The sequence below is a fragment of the Rutidosis leptorrhynchoides genome, chromosome 5 (genome assembly GCF_046630445.1).
Source record: "Rutidosis leptorrhynchoides isolate AG116_Rl617_1_P2 chromosome 5, CSIRO_AGI_Rlap_v1, whole genome shotgun sequence".
Classification (NCBI taxonomy): Eukaryota; Viridiplantae; Streptophyta; class Magnoliopsida; order Asterales; family Asteraceae; genus Rutidosis; species Rutidosis leptorrhynchoides.
This window is the reverse complement of record NC_092337.1, coordinates 318788181-318807369: the sequence shown is the minus strand read 5'-3', so window position 1 is coordinate 318807369 and position 19189 is coordinate 318788181. Positions and strand designations below refer to the sequence as shown.

Below are 19189 nucleotides of genomic sequence, written 5' to 3'. Positions count from 1 at the left end.
ATTTCATCACGTTGACTTATTTTTCCGGCCCTTTGACAAGCATCACAGGATTTGCAAAGAAGGTGTGCGTCTTTGTAAATTGTAGGCCAATAGAATCCAGCATCATAGACTTTTCTTGCTGTTAGTTGAGTCCCATAATGCCCTCCTGTTGCTCCTGTGTGACAATGGTTTAAAATTTTACTAGCTTCATCTCCAAATACACATCGGCGTATTATTCCATCGGGACAACTTTTAAACAAATGTGGATCTTCCCAGAAATAGCGTTTTATATCACTGAAGAATTTCTTTCGTTTTTGGTACGACAATCCTTTTTCAAGGAATCCACATACTAAGTAGTTTGCATAGTCTGCAAACCATGGAATTTCATTATAATCTATCTTCAATAGGTATTCATCAGAAAAGTTGTCTTGTATGGCCGATTCATTTAGAACTTCTAATTCGGGATTTTCAAGACGAGAAAGATGATCAGCGGCGAGATTTTATGCTCCTCTTTTATCTCGGATTTCAATATCAAACTCTTGTAAGAGTAAGATCCAACGGATTAATCTTGGTTTGGCATCTTGTTTCGAAAATAGGTATCTAAGAGCAGAATGGTCGGTATAGACCACCGTTTTTGCTAGAACGAGATATGAACGAAATTTGTCAAAAGCAAAGACAATAGCAAGGAGTTCTTTTTCAGTAGTTGTATAGTTCGTTTGTGCTCCTTGTAACGTCTTACTAGCATAATATATAGGTTGAAATCGTTTTTCAATCCTTTGTCCTAAAACGGCTCCCATTGCAAAATCACTTGCATCGCACATTAGTTCAAACGGTAGATTCTAATTTGGTGTTATCATGATCGGCGCATTAGTGAGTTTCTCTTTAAGAATAATAAAAGATTTGATGCATTCATCTGAAAAGATGAATGGAGCATCCTTTTCTAGGAGTTTATTCATAGGAGTGGCAATTTTAGAAAAATCTTTTATGAAACGTCGGTAAAAACCGGCATGCCCTAGAAAACTCCTAACTCCTCTAACATTGGTGGGATGTGGAAGTTTAGCAATTACATCTACTTTAGCTCTATCCACTTCAATTCCTTCTTTTGAAATTTTATGTCCAAGAACGATGCCTTCTTTAACCATGAAATGACATTTCTTCCAATTAAGTACTAGATTTGATTGTTCGCATCTAATAAGCATTCGTTCAAGATTAACTAGACATGATTCAAATGTATCACCGAAGACTGAAAAGTCATCCATGAAAACTTCCATGCATTCTTCTATCATGTCGTGAAAAATCGCCATCATGCACCTTTGAAAGGTTGCAGGGGCGTTGCAAAGTCCAAATGGCATGCGTTTGTAAGCAAAAGTACCATAAGGGCACGTGAATGTGATTTTCTCTCGGTCCTCGGGTGCTATTGGAATTTGAAAATATCCGGAAAATCCATCAAGAAAGCAATAGTAACTATTTCCGGCTAATCTTTCCAACATTTGATCAATGAAAGGTAAGGGAAAGTGATCTTTTTTGGTGGCGTCATTTAATTTTCTATAATCAATACAAACACGCCATCCTGTTACAGTCCTAGTAGGAATAAGCTCATTTTTTTCATTTGTAATGACAGTCATGCCACCCTTCTTAGGCACGCATTGAACTGGGCTTACCCATGGACTATCAGAGATTGGATAAATTAAACCTGCATCTAGCAGTTTAATAATTTCTTTTTTAACTACATCTTGCATATTCGGATTTAGTCTTCGTTGGCGTTGCACATACGTTTTATGACCTTCTTCCAAAAGGATTTTATGTGTGCAATACGAAGGACTTATTCCTTTAATATCATGAATTTTCCATGCAATGGCTGGTTTATGAGCTTTCAACACAGAAATGAGTTGTTATTTTTCATTTTCAGTAAGAGAAGACGATATTATTACAGGTAATTCAGATTCACCATGTAAATAAGCATATTCCCAATGGTTTGGAAGTGGCTTTAACTCTAATGTCGGAGGTTCTTCTATCGATGATTTGTATCGATATCTGTCTTCTTCTTTTAGCATTTGAATTTCTTCTGTTGTTGGTTCATATCCATTAGCTATTAGTGTAGCTAACATTTCAGCTTCATCAATTGGTTCATTACCTTCTCCTAAAGAACATTTTCCTGTTCTTGTAATTCTGGAAATTCTTCTAACAATTCTGCATGTGAATCTATAGTTTGAATATAATAACATGTATCATCTGCAGATTGCGGTTGTTGCATTGCTCTATCAACTGAAAAGGTAACACTCTCATCCTCTATACTTAGGGTCAATTTCTTACCGAACACCTCTATCATTGCTTTAGCCGTGTTTAAGAATGGTCTTCCTAATATGAGAGGAACTTGAGAATCTTCTTCCATGTCCAGAACAACAAAATCTACTGGAAATACTAAAGTACCAACTTTAACTAGCATGTTCTCCATTATCCCTCTAGGATATTTTATTGATCTATCGGCTAGTTGTATACTTATTCTTGTTGGTTTCAATTCTCCAAGGTCTAGTTTAGTGTATAATGAATATGACATTAAATTTATACTAGCACCTAAGTCTGCCAATGCTTCTATTGAACTAAGACTACTCAGAAAACATGGAATTGTGAAACTTCCTGAATCAGATAGTTTTTCTGGTATCTTATTCAACAACACTGCTGAACAATTAGCATTCATAGTAACGGCCGAGAGTTCTTCCATTTTCTTTCTATTTGAGATTTGATCTTTCAAGAATTTAGCATATCTAGGCATTCCTGAAATCACATCAATGAAAGGAATATTTACATTTATCTGTTTAAACATATCCAAGAATTTGGATTGCTCGGCTTCAAGTTTCTCTTTCTTCATTTTACTCGGGTAAGGAAGTGGTGGTTGGTATAGTTTAACATAAGGTTTATCCTTAGCTGTGTTATCTTCATTAACCTTTTCAACTACCGTTTCTTTTTCCTTATCTTGATCAGGTTGTAGTTCTTGTGGAGTAGGAATAGCTTCATCAGAAGTTACAGGTATTTCAGGTGGTTTAAGTGTTGTACCACTTCTTCTGGTAATGGCTTTAGCTGTTTCATTCCGGGGGTTAGCATTTGTATCACTAGGTAAACTTCCCGGTTTTCTTTCACCTATTAACCTTGCTAGGTTACTTACTTCTTGTTCCAAGTTTTGAATAGAAGCTTGTTGATTTCTAAATGCTTGAGCATTTTGTTCATTAGTTTGTTTTTGAGATGTGAAAAACTGCGTTTGAGTTTCAACTAGCTTTGTCATCATATCTTCTAAATTCGGCTTTTTATCATCGGTTTGTGGTGGTTTGTTTTGAAAATTAGGTCTTTGCTGATTGTAAGTATTATTGGATACTTGTTGATTGTTAGGACCTTGTTGGTTGTTGTATGGAATATTTCGATTATAATTCTAGTTTTGATTGTAGATCGGTCTTGGAGGTTGATAATTATTCTGATAATTATTTCCAGGCCTTTGGTTTAGATATGAAACATTCTCTCTTTGTTCCATTGTTAATTCAATACTGAGACAATCTTTTGTCAAATGTGGTCCTCCACACTGCTCACAACTAATTCGTATTGAGTGGATATCTTTAGTCATCTTTTCCATTCGTCTCTCGACAGCATCTATCTTTGCGGAAATGGAATCTAAGTCATGGCTAGAATCGGCTCTAGCTGCTTTAGATGATCTAACGATATCTTTTTCTTGGTGCCACTCATGTGAGTGGGAAGCAGTGTTATCAATAATTTTGTAAGCATCAGTTTTGGTTTTCTTCATAATAGAACCACCAGCTGCTATATCGATGTCTTTTCTTGTAGTGATGTCGCATCCTTGGTAGAATATTTGTACTATTTGACAGGTGTCTAAACCATGTTGCGAACATCCTCTTAATAACTTTCCAAATCTTGTCCACGCCTCATATAGAGTTTCATTCGGTTTCTGTGTGAACGTAACAATTTCTCCTTGAAGTCTTACGGCTTTAGATGCGTAAAGAATTGTTTAAGAAATTTTTCAACTAAAACGTCCCATTTATCAATCGCCCCTTCAGGTAACGATTCCAACCAATCTTTGGCTTTTCCCTTTAAAGTCCAGAGAAATAACATGAGATATATCTGTTCATCCTCCACTTCTCGGATTTTAAATAGAGTGCAGATCCTATTAAAGGTACGAAGATGTTCATTTGGATCTTCCTTCGGCGCACCACTAAATTGGCATTGATTAGTCACCATGTGTAGAATTTGTCCTTTGATTTCATAATCTGGCGCATTAATGTCTGGATGAGTAATTGCGTGACCTTGGCCAGTGCGTTTATCTCTCATTCGGTCTTCCATACTTAAAGGTTCCATTACTTCCATAATTGAATTTGTTGAATCGGAATCACTAGAGGATTCTGATTTAATGGTTCGTTCCTCAACAATCTCTGTTTGAATGATTGGTGGTTCCGGAGGAAAATTTAATGGTTCAGGATCTACGAATTGTCCCTGAATATTCTCCGGATTCTCAATTGTGAGGTCAGGTTCAAAAAATGGATTATCGGAAATTTGAATTGGAGTACTTGGTCGACTGGATGACGATTCTAAAGAAAAATCAACGGCGGTAATATTAGCTAGATGTCTTGATCTAGTTATAGGTGGTGAACGTACAAAAGGTGGTGAACGTCTTGCTCGGTGCATTCACTGAATATCCTATTAGTTTTTAAAAGGAAACAAAAATTATATAAGTTATCCAATTAATAGACTTTTCTGATTTTGCCCACGTTTCGAATACCCAAAAGATGCAGCAGAGGGGCAAGATTCGTTTGGTCTCAATATAATTGAGGACTGTTTGGCTCCAATAACCCGGTCCACGTACAAATCCAACTATTACTACGGACCAGAAAATTTTGATGTCTATCAATTTAACCACTTAAAATAAATTTTCGTAATTTTAAGAAGTATAGATAAGAAGTAGAAAAAAAATCTATGTCCTAAAACTAGAATAGCGAGAAATAAGAAAGAAAAAGAGTGCGTCGAAAAAGGTCGAAAAAGAAAAGATCGAAAAAATAAAAGGCGTCGAAAAATAAGAAATAAAAAAATGACTTATAGAACTTAAAAACACTCGACTAACCCAACCTTATTACTATCACTAACTTAAAATTATAATCGCAAATTGAGATTACTAATTGGAATGATAATTGATAAATAGGTAAAAGGCGTCTAAAAATATTAAAGCTTACAAGTAAAACTATATCCCAAATGGCAATATCTTAAAAAGGTACTAAAACTTAAAAAGGCGTTGCAAAATTCTAAAGCACCTAAATCTTAGTCTAAAGAAAAAGCACTTAAGGAATTTTACGGCAAAGCCTAAAAATCTAGAAATAAAAATAACTATGGCAAAAACTATGTTTAAAAACTAAATATGAGCGAAAAATAAAAATATTACACTAAAACAATTAAAAAGGGACAAAATATAAAAATATACTAAAAGTTGTAAAAAGGACAATTTTTATAAAAATATTATTTTTATATTATTTATTTTATAAAACTATTAATTTTATAAACTAATTAAACTAATTATACTAAATAATACAAATAATAAAATAACTAAACTAAATAAAAAAACAACCCTAATTAGGGTTTAAGAAAAATAATAATAATTATTATCCGTAATAAATGCTGGCTGCAGTCAACTGTGGCATGTCAGACGAGCTCATGCGATCACATGAGTTCTAAGCTACCAGGCCATGCGATCGCATGGGCTAGGGTTTCGGGCCTCAGAATGGGCTGCTACAGTATCGGACTTCGAGTTTATATATATATATATATATATATATATATATATATATATATATATATATATATATATATATATATATATATATATATATATATATATATATATATATTTGTATAAAATATATTTATAAATTAAATAAAACTTATATTTTTACAAACTAAAAATAGAAATAAAGAAACTTTATAAAACTTAAATATTTACCAAATTCTTAAAATATTTATATTTATATTTTTTTTTCTTTTTATATTTTTGAATATTTAAAACGTATTTCTACAAAAGCGTATTTTTTTTATAAAAGTAAACTAAAAAGAAAAATCTTTTTTTTTATATATATTAGCGTTGCGCTTCCGACTTTTAAGCTAGATTGTCCCCGGCAGCGGCGCCAAAAATACTTGATGTTCTGCGAGGTGTATATAAAATAGCTTATATTTTACAAGGAAATACTATTAAATACGATACAATTTTACTCAAGATATTTATTTATTAATTGAATGGATATACTTAATCCTTGCTACAACACTTATAGGCAGTGTACCTAATCGTACAGTAGTGTAATTTTTAGTAAGTCCGGTTCGTTCCACAGGAAAAATCTTTTAATCAAAGCTTAACGCTATATTAGTTTTATTTTATAAAAATACGAAAATATATATAAGTAATATTATTATTATAAAGGGAGGTTTTTACCGTTTAATGACCGGTTTGTCGATTTTAAAAACTTTAGTTGTATTCAAAACAAAATGTAAAATATTGAATAAATAAAAGACTTAATTTAAAGCGTAAAGTAAATAATGATAATGAAATTGCGATAAATAAAAGTGCGATAAAATAAACTTGCGATAATTAAAAAGTACGATAATTAAAAGTACAATTAAATACAATAACAAAAAATAAAAGTGCGATAATTAGAAGTGCAATTAAATATAAAATAAAGGAAATTAAATATGAAATAAAAGAATTATGCTTATTTAAACTTCCGTAATCATGATGTTTGACGTGTTGATTTTAGTTTTATGCCCATGGGTTAATTGTCCTTTGTCCTGGATTATTTAATATGTCCGTCAGGTTTTTGTCCATAACAGTCCATCAGTCATAAATATAAAGTGCGAGTGTCCTCGTCAAATTATCCTTATACCCGAAGTTAAATATTCCAACTAATTGGGGACTTAAACTGTAACAAGATTTTAATACTTTGTTTAATAATTACACCAGGATGTCGACTGAGTGTAACCCAAGGTTTTAATACTTTGTTATCAATTATGCCAAGTGTCCTTGTACATAATTTCACCCCTGTTTTAATAATTCTAGTGGCTATTAATCCATTCCCGTGTCCGGTTAAATGAACGATTATTCGTACATATAAATACCCCGCCCATCGTGTCCGATCGAGTGTATATGGTTATTTATAGGGACGTCCAATTGTAAATTTTTATATTAAAATTAACAAACTATCATTTAGTTAAACAAATATAAAGCCCATTAATAGCCCATAGTCTAATTTCCACAAGTGTCGTTCTTTTGTCCAAACCCCAATTATGGTACAAAGCCCAATTACCCAATTTTAATATTTTTAGCCCAACATCATGATTACTTCGGATTAAATAAGCATAATAATAACTTAGCTACGAGACATTAAATTAAAAAGGTTGAACATAACTTACAATGATTAAAAATAGCGTAGCGTTACACGGACAGAATTTCGACTTACACCCTTACAACATTCGCTAACACACCCTTATTATTAGGATTTAAAATTAAAATTAAAATTAAAATTAAAATATAAATTATATATACATATACTACGTTTAAGTGAAGAAGAAAAAGATGTGTTTTTGTGGTGCACCAAAGCTCGATTTTTATAAGCATGTGGGCTGGAACTGTGCACCATGCGATCGCATGGATTTATGCCTTCCAGGCCATGCGATCGCATGGCCAGCTGGGGAGAGCCACATTTGGTTGTTTTCTTCTGCCGACGTTTATTTAAATATAATATAATATATATATTAATTTTAAGAATTAATTATATATTATATTATATTCATATGCATATGCATAGTTGACTTGTAATTTTTAGTCCGTTGCGTCGAGCGTTGAGAGTTGACTCTGGTCCCGGTTCTGGATTTTCGAACGTCCTTGCATACAATTTAATAACTTGAACTTTGCGTTTTGAATCTTGTACTCTTGTAATTTCGAGACGTTTCTTATCAATAATTGGAACCTTATTGATTGTATTTTGTACTTTTGAGCTTTTTGGTCGTTTGCGTCTTCAATTCGTCGAATCTGTCTTTTGTCTTCACCTTTTATTATTTAAACGAATATCACTTGTAAATAGAACAATTGCAACTAAAAGCTTGTCTTTCTTGAGGAATAATGCTATGAAATATATGTTCGTTTTTAGCATTATCAATTACTATTACGGAAATGATTGATTATGATAAACTAATGAACTCACCAACCTTTTGGTTGACACTTTAAAGCATGTGTATTCTCAGGTATTAAAGAAATCTTCCGCTGTGCATTAGCTCATTTTAAGGATATTACTTGGAGTCATTTATGATATACTTTGAAAGACGTTGCATTTGAGTCGTTGAGTTCATCAAGATTAATATTAAGCCAATTATAGTTGGATGTAATATGAAATGGTATGCATGCCGTCAATTTTTGATGTAAAGAAAGTTTGTCTTTTAAAAACGAATGCAATGTTTGTAAAATGTATCATATAGAGGCCAAATACCTCATGATGTAATCAACTATTGTGAATCGTTTATAATGTATATGAACGGGTCATTTCAAAATATGAGTATTACCTTGTATTAGAAAGATATCTTACTGTAAATAAGAAAGATTTCTTGAGCTTAGATGATTACTTGGATTGGATTAGAAAGCTTGGAAGTAATCTTGCAAACTTGATAGTATTCTTGATTTTATGAAACTAGAACTTATAGAATTTATGAAGAACACTTAGAACTTGAAGATGGAACTTGAGAGAGATTAATTAGATGATGAAAATTGAAGAATGAAAGTGTTTGTAGGTGTTTTTGGTCATTGGTATTTGGATTAGATATAAAGGATGTGTAAGTTTGTTTTCATGTAAATAATTCATGAATGATTTATAATATTTTTTGTAATTTTGTGAGATATTTCATGCTAGTTGCCAAATGATGGTTCCCACATGTTTAATGACTCACATAGGATGCTAAGGAGCTGATGATTGAGTGTATATACCAATAGTATATACATCTTAGAAGCTGTGTATTGTATGAGTACGAATACGGGTGCACACGAGTAGAATTGTTGATGAAAATGAATGAGGATGTTATTGTAAGCATTTTTGTTAAGTAGAAGTACTTTGATATATGTCATGAAGTCTTCCAAAAGTGTATTAATACATCTTAATACACTATATGTATATACATATAACTGAGTCGTTAAGTCATCGTTAGTCGTTATATGTAAGTGTTGTTTTGGAACCTTTAAGTTAACGATCTTGTTAAATGTAATTGATCCATTGTTATTACACTTAAATGAGATGTAAAATTGTTATGTTAACATGGTGTATTAATATATCTTAATATCATATATATATATATATATATATATATATATATATATATATATATATATATATATATATATATATATATATATATATATATATATATATATATATATATATATATATATATATATATATATATATATATATATATATATATATATATGTGTGTGTGTAAAATACTATTGCAACGACAATCGTTACATATATGTGTTGTTTCGAAATCCTTAAGTTAGTAGTCTCATCTTACTCGTGTAGTTCATTGTTAATACGCTTAATGATATATGTAATTATCATTTTATCATGTTAAATATAGTGTAACAATATCTTAATATGATACATATGTATTTAGTAAGACGTTGTTATAACGATAATCGTTATATATATCGTTTCGAGTTTCTTAACTTAGTAGTCTCATTTTTATGTATATAACTCATTGTTAATATACCTAGTGATATACTTACTTATAATAATATCATGTTAACTATATATATATATATATATATATATATATATATATATATATATATATATATATATATATATATATATATATATATATATATATATATATCCATATATATATCATCATATAGTTTTTACAAGTTTTAACGTTCGTGAATCGCCGGTCAACCTGGGTAGTCAATTGTCTACATGACACTCATTTCAAATAATCAAGTCTTAACAAGTTTGATTGCTTAACATGTTGGAAACATTTAATCATGCAAATATAGTTTTCAGTTAATATATAATCATGGAAAAGTTCGGGTCACTACAGTACATACCAGTTAAATAAATTTCGTCCTGAAATTTTAAGCTGTAGAAGGTGTTGACAAATCTTCTGGAAATAGGTGCGGGTATTTCTTCTTCATCTAATCTTCACGCTCCCAGGTGAACTCGGGTCTTCTACGAGCATTCCATCGAACCTTAACAATTGGTATCTTGTTTTGCTTAAGTCTTTTAACCTCACGATCCATTATTTCGACGGGTTCTTCAATGAATTGAAGTGTTTCATTGATTTGAATTTCGTCTAATGGAATAGTGAGATCTTCTTTAGCAAAACATTTCTTCAAATTCGAGACGTGAAAAGTGTTATGTACAGCCACGAGTTGTTGGGGTAACTCAAGTTGGTAAGCTACTGGTCCGACACGATCTATAATCTTGAATGGTCCAATGTACCTTGGATTTAGTTTCCCCCGTTTACCAAATTGAACAACGCCTTTCCAAGGTGAAGCCTTAAGCATAACCATTTCTCCAATCTCAAATTCAATATCTTTTCTTTTACTGTCCGCGTAGCTCTTTTGTCGACTCTGGGCAATTTTCAATCGTTGTTGAATTCGGATGATTTTCTCGGTAGTTTCTGGTATTATCTCCAGACCAGTAATCTGTCTATCCCCCATTTCACTCCAACAAATCGGATACCTGCACTTTCTACCATAAAGTGCTTCAAACGGCGCCATCTCAATACTCGAATGGTAACTGTTGTTGCAGGAAAATTCTGTTAACGGTAGGTGTCGATCCCAACTGTTTCCGAAATCGATAACACATGCTCGTAGCATGTCTTCAAGGGTCTGTATTGTCCTTTCACTTTACTCATCAGTTTGTGGATGATAAGTAGTACTCATGTCTAGACGAGTCCCCAATGCTTGTTGCAGTGTCTGTCAAAACCTTAAAACAAATCTGCCATCCCTATCAGAGATAATAGAGATTGGTATTCCATGTCTGGAGACAACTTCCTTTAAATATAATCGTGCCAACTTCTCCATTTTATCATCTTCTCTCATTGGCAGAAAGTGTGCTGATTTGGTAAGACGATCGACTATTACCCAAATAGTATCATAACCACTTGCAGTTATTGGAAATTTAGTAATGAAATCCATAGTAATGTTTTCCTATTTCCATTCTGGGATTTCAGGTTGTTGAAGTAGACCTGATGGTTTCTGATGTTCAGCTTTGACCTTAGAACACGTCAAACATTCTCCTACATATCTCGCAATATCGGCTTTCATACCCGACCACCAAAAATGTTTCTTGAGGTCCTTGTACATCTTTCTTGCTCCGGGATGTATTGACTAACTGGTTTTATGTGCTTCCCCTAGTACCATTTTTCTCACATCTCCAAACTTTGGTACCCAAATTCTTTCGGCTCTATTCCGGGTTCCGTCTTCTCGAATATTAAGGTGTTTCTCCGATCCTTTGGGTATTTCATTCTTCAAATTCCCTTCTTTTACAACTCCCTGCTGTGCCTCCTTTATTTGAGTAGTAAGGTTAGTACGAATAATTATATTCATAGCCTTTACCCGCATAGGTTCTCTGTCCTTTCTACTCAAAGCGTCGGCTACCACATTCGCCTTCCCCGGGTGGTAACGAATCTCAAAATCGTAATCATTTAACAATTCAATCCATCTATGATGCCTCATGTTCAGTTGTTTCTAATTAAATATATGCTGGAGACTTTTGTGGTCGGTATATATGATACTTTTGACCCTATATAAGTAGTGTCTTCAAGTCTTTAATGCAAAAACAACCCCGCCTAATTCCAAATCACGTGTCGTATAATTCTGCTCGTGAATCTTCAATTGTCTAGACGCATAAGCAATTACTTTCGTTCGTTGCATTAATACACAACCGAGGCCTTGCTTTAAGGCATCACAATATATCACAAAATCATCATTCCCTTCAGGCAATGACAATATAGGTGCCGTAGTTAACTTTTTCTTCAACAATTGAAATGCTTTTTCTTGTCCATCCTTCCATTCAAATTTCTTTCCTTTATGCGTTAATGCAGTCAAGGGTTTTGCTATTTTGGAAAAATCTTGGATGAATCTTCTGTAGTAACCAGCAAATCCTAAAAATTGGCGTATGTGTTTCGGAGTTTTCGGGGTTTCCCACTTTTCAACGATTTCAATCTTTGCCGGATCCACCTGAATACCTTCTTTGTTCACTATGTGACCGAGAAATTGAACTTCTTCCAACCAAAATGCACACTTTGAAAACTTAGCATACAGTTTTTCTTTCCTTAACAACTCTAGCACTTTTCTCAAATGTCTTCGTGCTCTTGATCATTCTTTGAGTAGATAAGTATGTCATCGATGATGACAATAAAAAATTTGTCAAGATATGGCCCACACACTCGGTTCATGAGGTCCATGAACACAGTTGGTGCGTTAGTTAAACTAAACGGCATAACCATAAACTCATAATGACCGTAACGCGTCCTAAAAGCAGTCTTCGGAATATCATCCTCCTTCACCCGCATTTGATGATATCGGAAACGTAAATCAATCTTCGAATAAACTGACAAACCTTGTAATTGATCAAATAAGTCGTCGATTCTCGGTAGTGGGTAACGGTTCTTGATGGTAAGTTTGTTCAACTCTCGGTAGTCGATACACAACCTGAATGTACCATCTTTCTTCTTGACAAACAAAACAGGGGCTCCCCACGATGACGTGCTTGGTCGAATGAAACTTCATTCTAAAAGTTCCTGTAATTGTCTCTGGAGTTCCTTCATTTCGCTGGGTGCAAGCCTATATGGATCACGGGCTATTGGTGCAGCTCCTGGTACCAAGTCTATTTGAAATTCAACGGATCGGTGTGGAGGTAATCCCGGTAATTCTTTTGGAAATACATCGGGAAACTCTTTTGCGACGGGAACATCATTGATGTTCTTTTCTTCGGTTTGTACTTTCTAGATATGTGCTAGAACAGCATAGCAACCTTTTCTTATTAGTTTTTGCGCCTTCAAATTACTAATAAGATTTAGCTTCGCGTTGCTCTTTTCTCCATACACCATTAAGGGTTTTCCTTTTTCTCGTATGATGCGAATCACATTTTTGTAACAAACGATCTCTGCTTTCACCTCTTTGAACCAGTGCATGCCGATTATCACATCAAAACTCCCTAACTCTACTAGTATCAAATCAATCTTAAATGTTTCGCTAACCAGTTTAATTTCTCGATTCCGACATATATTATCTGCTGAAATTAATTTACCGTTTTCTAATTCAAGTAAAAATTTATTATCCAAAGGCGTCAATGGACAACTTAATTTGGCACAAAAATCTCTACTCATATAGCTCCTATCCACACCCGTATCAAATAAAACATAAGTAGATTTATTGTCAATGAGAAACGTACCCGTAACAAGCTCCTGGTCTTCCTGCGCTTCTGCCGTATTAATATTGAAAACTCTTCCACGACTTTGCCCATTAATTTTCTCTGGGTTCGGGCAATTACTCCTAATGTGGTCCGATTTTCCACATCCATAACAAACAAAGGCGGCATTACTTGTTCCGACATTATCTCTTCTTTTATTTCTGTTATTCATTGGGTCGTAGACCTCACACTTTCTTGCACCATGGCCAGTTCTTTTACACTTGGTGCAAAATTTCGTGCAGAACTCATTCGGGTGGTACTCTTCACACCTTTGGCATGGCTTTTCTGATTATTATTGTTATAGGAATTGTTATTGTTGCGGTTGTTATTGATGTTGGGACGATTGTTGTGGTGGTTATTGTTGTTAGGATGGTTGTTGTAGTTGTTGTTGGAACGATTATTGTTGCGTTTGTTGTTGCAATAATTGGTGCGATTGAAGTTGTGATTGTTGCGTTGATTGTTAAAATTATGACCCTTGTCACTGGTTTCTTCCCATTTTCTTTTGATTTGTTTCGTGTTGGCTTCTTCGGCCGTCTGCTCTTTAACTCTTTCCTCAATCTGATTTATGAGTTTATGAGCCATTCGACTCGCCTTTTGTAAGGAAGCGGGCTCATGTGAACTTATATCTTCTTGGATCCTTTCTGGTAACCCTTTTACAAATGCGTCAATTTTCTCCTCTTCATCTTCGAACGCTCTCGGGCACAATAAGCACAACTCCGTGAATCGTCGTTCGTACATGGTAATATCGAATCCTTGTGTCCGTAATCCCTTAAGCTCTATGATAATGCTAAAAACGTATTTCATAGCATTATCCCTCAAGAAAGACAAGATTTTAGTTGCAACTGTTCAATTTACAAGTGATATTCGTTTAAATAATAAAAGGTGAAGACAAAAGACAAATTCGACGAATTGAAGACGCAAACGACCAAAAAGCTCAAAAGTACAAAGTACAATCAAAGAGGTTCCAATTATTGATGAGAAACGTCTCAAAATTACAAGAGTACAAGACGCGAAATGCAAAGTACAAGATATTAAATTATACGCAAGGACGTTCGAAAATTCGGAACCGGGACCAGAGTCAACTCTCAACGCTCGACGCAACGGACTAAAAATTACAAGTCAACTATGCACATAAATATAATATAATATATAAATAATTCTTAAAATTATTTATATATTATATATATTTAATTAAAACCGTCGGCAGAAGAAAACAACAACATGTGAGCCTCCCCAGCTGGCCATGCGATCGCATGGCCTTGAAGAGCAAAGCTCATGCGATCGCATGAGCCCCTTTTTCAGCTCACTGGCTTAGAAATTTCGAGCTTTGGTGCATCATTTAACACATCTTTTTCTCCTCATTCATCATACGATAGATATATATTATATTTTAATTTTAATTTTAATTTTAATTCTAATTTCTAATAATAAGGGTATGTTAGCGAATGTTGTAAGGGTGTAAGTCGAAATTCTGTTCGTGTAACGCTACGCTATTTTTAATCATTGTAAGTTATGTTCAACCTTTTTACATTAATGTCTCGTAGCTAAGTTATTATTATGCTTATTTAATACCGAAGTAATCATGATGTTGGGCTAAATATTTAAATTTGGGTAATTGGATTTGTACCATAATTGGGGTTTGAACAAAAGAACGACACTTGTGGAAATTAGACTATGGGCTATTAATGGGCTTTATATTTGTTTAACTAAATGATAGTTTGTTAATTTTAATATAAAGATTTACAATTGGACGTCCCTATAAATAACCATATACACTCGATCGGACACGATGGGCGGGATATTTATATGTACGAATAATCGTTCATTTAACCGAACACGGGAATGGATTAATAGTCTATGGAATTATTAAAACAGGGGTGAAATTATGTACAAGGACACTTGGCATAATTGATAACAAAGTATTAAAACCTTGAGTTACACGCAGTCGATATCCTGGTGTAATTATTAAACAAAGTATTAAGACCTTGTAACGGTTTAAGTCCCCAATTAGTTGGAATATTTGACTTCGGGTATAAGGATAATTTGACGAGGATACTCGCACTTTATATTTATGACTGATGGACTGTTATGGACAAAACCAGACGGACATATTAAATAATCCAGGACAAAGGACAATTAACCCATGGTAATAAACTAAAATCAACACGTCAAACATCATGATTACGGAAGTTTAAATAAGCATAATTCCTTTATTTTCATATTTAATTGCACTTCTAATTATCGCACTTTTATTTATTGTCATCGTATTTAATTGCACTTTTAATTATCGTACTTTTTAATTATCGCAATTTTATTTTATCGCACTTTTATTTATCGCAATTTCATTATCATTATTTATTTTACGCTTTAAATTAAGTCTTTTATTTATTTAATATTTTACATTAGGTTTTAACTGCGACTAAAGTTTTAAAATCGACAAACCGGTCATTAAACGGTAAAAACCCCCTTTTTATAATAATAATATTACTTATATATATTTGTATTTTTATAAATTAAAACTAATATAGCGTTAAGCTTTGTTTAAAAGATTTCCCTGTGGAACGAACCGGACTTACTAAAAACTACACTACTATACGATTAGGTACACTGCCTATAAGTGTTGTAGCAAGGTTTAGGTATATCCATTCTATAAATAAATAAAAATCTTGTGTAAAATTGTATCGTATTTAATAGTTTTTCCTAGTAAAATATAAGCTATTTCATATACACCTCTACGCACATCAAGTATTTTTGGCGCCGCTGCCGGGGAACATATCTGCTTAAACGCTGGAAGCGCAACGCTATATATAAAAAAAAATTTATTTTTAGTTTACTTTTATAAAAAAATACGCTTTTGTAAAAATACGTTTTAAATATTCAAAAATATAAAAAGAAAAACAAAAATATAAATATTTTTAAGAGTTTGTTAAATATATAAGTTTAATAAAGTTTCTTTATTTTTATTTTAGTTTGTAAAAATATAAATTTTATTTAAATATTTTGTTTTAATATAAATCAAAACAGCAAAACAGAAAAAAAAATAATAAAAACATTCGGCCCGTACTGTAGCACCCACTCTCTGGCCCGAAACTCTAGCCTATGCGATCGCATGGCTGGGTAACTTAGGACTCATGCGATCGCATGAGCCCTGCTGACACGCCACATTTGACTGAACTCTGCAATCATTACGGAGTAATTATTATTATTATTATTTAATTTAAACCCTAATTAGGGTATTATTATTATATAATTTAGTTTTTATTATTATTTTGTATATTTAGTTTAATTAGTTTAAATAATTTACAAAATTAATAGTTTTATAAAATAAATAATATAAAAATAATATTTTTATAAAAATTGTACTTTTTACAACTTTTAGTATATTTTTATATTTTGTCCCTTTTTATTTGTTTTAGCGTAATTTTTGTATTTTTCGCTCGTATTTAGTTTTAAGATATAGTTTTTACCATAGTTATTTTTACTTCTAGATTTTTAAGATTTGCCGTAAAATCCCTTAAGTGCTTTTTCTTTAGACTAAGATTTAGGTGCTTTAGAATTTTGCGACGCTGTTTTTATATTTTAGTACCTTTTTAAGTTATTGTCGTTTTGAGATATAGAATTCCTTTTAAGCTTTAATATTTTAAGACGCAACTTTTAATTTTTAGTTTTTAGTGCCTTTTTAAGTTTCGACGCGCTACTTTCGTATTTTTTTTTCGACGCCTATTATTTTTCAACCTTTTATTTTTCGACGTTTTTCGACGCGCTCTTTTTCTTTCTTATTTCTCGCCATTCTAGTTTTTAGGACATAGAATTTTCTATCTTCTTCTCTAAAATTTCTTTAAATTACGAAAATTTATTTTAAGTGATTAAATTGATAGAGATTAAAATTTTCTGGTTCGTAGTAATAGTTGGATTTGTACGTGGACCGAGTTATTGGAGCCAAACAGTACTCAATTATATTGAGATCAAACGAATCCTGCCCCTCTGCTGCATCTTTTGGCTATTCGAAACGTGGGTAAAATCAGAAAAGTCTATTAATTGGATAACTTATATAATTTTTTTTCTTTTTAAAAACTAATAGGATATTCAGTGAATGCACCGAGCAAAACGTTCACCACCTTTTGTACGTTCACCACCTGTAACTCGATCAAAACATCTCGCAAATATTGTCGCCGTTGATTTTTCTTTAGAATCGTCATCCAGTCGACCAAGTACTCCAATTTAAATTTCCGATAATCCATTTTTTGAACCCGACCTCACAATTGAGAATCCGGAGAATATTCAGGGACAATTCGTAGATCCTGAACCACTAATCTTTCCTCTGGAACCACCAATCATTCAAACAGAGATTGTTGAGGAACCAACCATTAAATCAGAATCCTATAGTGATTCAGATTCAACAAATTCAATTATGGAGAATCTGGAACCTCTAAGTATGAAAGACCGAATGCGAGCTAAACGCACTGGCCAAGGTCACACAATTACTCAACCTGACATAAATGCACCAGATTATGAAATCAAAGGACAAATTCTACACATGGTGACTAATCAATGCCAATTTAGTGGTGCACCGAAGGAAGATCCAAATGAACATCTTCGAATCTTTAATAGGATCTGCACTCTATTTAAAATAAGAGAAGTGGAGGATGAACAGATATATCTCATGTTATTTCCCTGGACTTTAAAGGGAGAAGCCAAAGATTGGTTAGAATCATTACCTGAAGGGGCAATTGATACATGGGACGTTTTAGTTGAAAATTTTCTCAAACAATTCTTTCCAACATCTAAAGCCGTGAGACTTCAAGGAGAAATTGTTACGTTCACACAGAAGCCAAATGAAACTCTATATGAGGCATGGACAAGATTTGGAAAGTTATTAAGAGGATGTCCACAACATGGTTTAGACACCTGTCAAATAGTACAAATATTCTACCAAGGATGTGACATCACTACAAGGAAAGACATCGATATAGCAGCTGGTGGTTCCATTATGAAGAAAACCGAAACTGACGATTATAAGATTATTGATAACACTGCTTCCCACTCACATGAGTGGCACCAAGAAAAATATATCGTTAGATCATCTAAAGCAGCTAGAGCCGATTCTAGCCATGACTTAGATTCCATTTCTGCAAAGATAGATGCTGTCGAGAGACGAATGGAAAAGATGACCAAAGATATTCACTCAATACGAATTAGTTGTGAGCAGTGTGGAGGACCACATTTGACAAAAGATTGTCTCAGTATTGAACTAACAATGGAACAAAGAGAGAATGTTTCATATATAAACCAAAGGCCTGGAAATAATTATCAGAATAATTATCAATCGCCAAAACCAATTTACAATCAAAACCAGAATTATAATCGAAATGTTCCATACAAAACCAACAAGGTCCTAGCAATCAACAAGTATCCAATAATACTTACAATCAGCAAAGACCTAATTTTCAAAACAAACCACCACAAACCGATGGTAAAAAGCCAAATTTAGAAGATATGATGACGAAGCTAGTTGAATCTCAAACACAGTTTTTCACATCTCAGAAACAAACCAATGAACAAAATGCTCAAGCATTTAGAAATCAACAAGCTTCTATTCAAAATTTGGAACAAGAAGTAAGTAACCTAGCAAGGTTAATAGGTGAAAGAAAACCGGGAAGTCTACCTAGTGATACAAATGCTAACTCCCGGAATGAAACAGCTAAAGCTAT

General features: G+C 33.1%; 1 non-coding gene across 1 annotated transcript; it reads right to left on the bottom strand.

Moving 5' to 3' along the window:
- Positions 1-18273: 18273 nt before the first annotated feature.
- On the bottom strand, positions 18274-18380 carry LOC139850827 (small nucleolar RNA R71). The gene has a single exon (XR_011760205.1). It is a non-coding gene; the product is annotated as a small nucleolar RNA R71 (small nucleolar RNA).
- Positions 18381-19189: the final 809 nt, after the last annotated feature.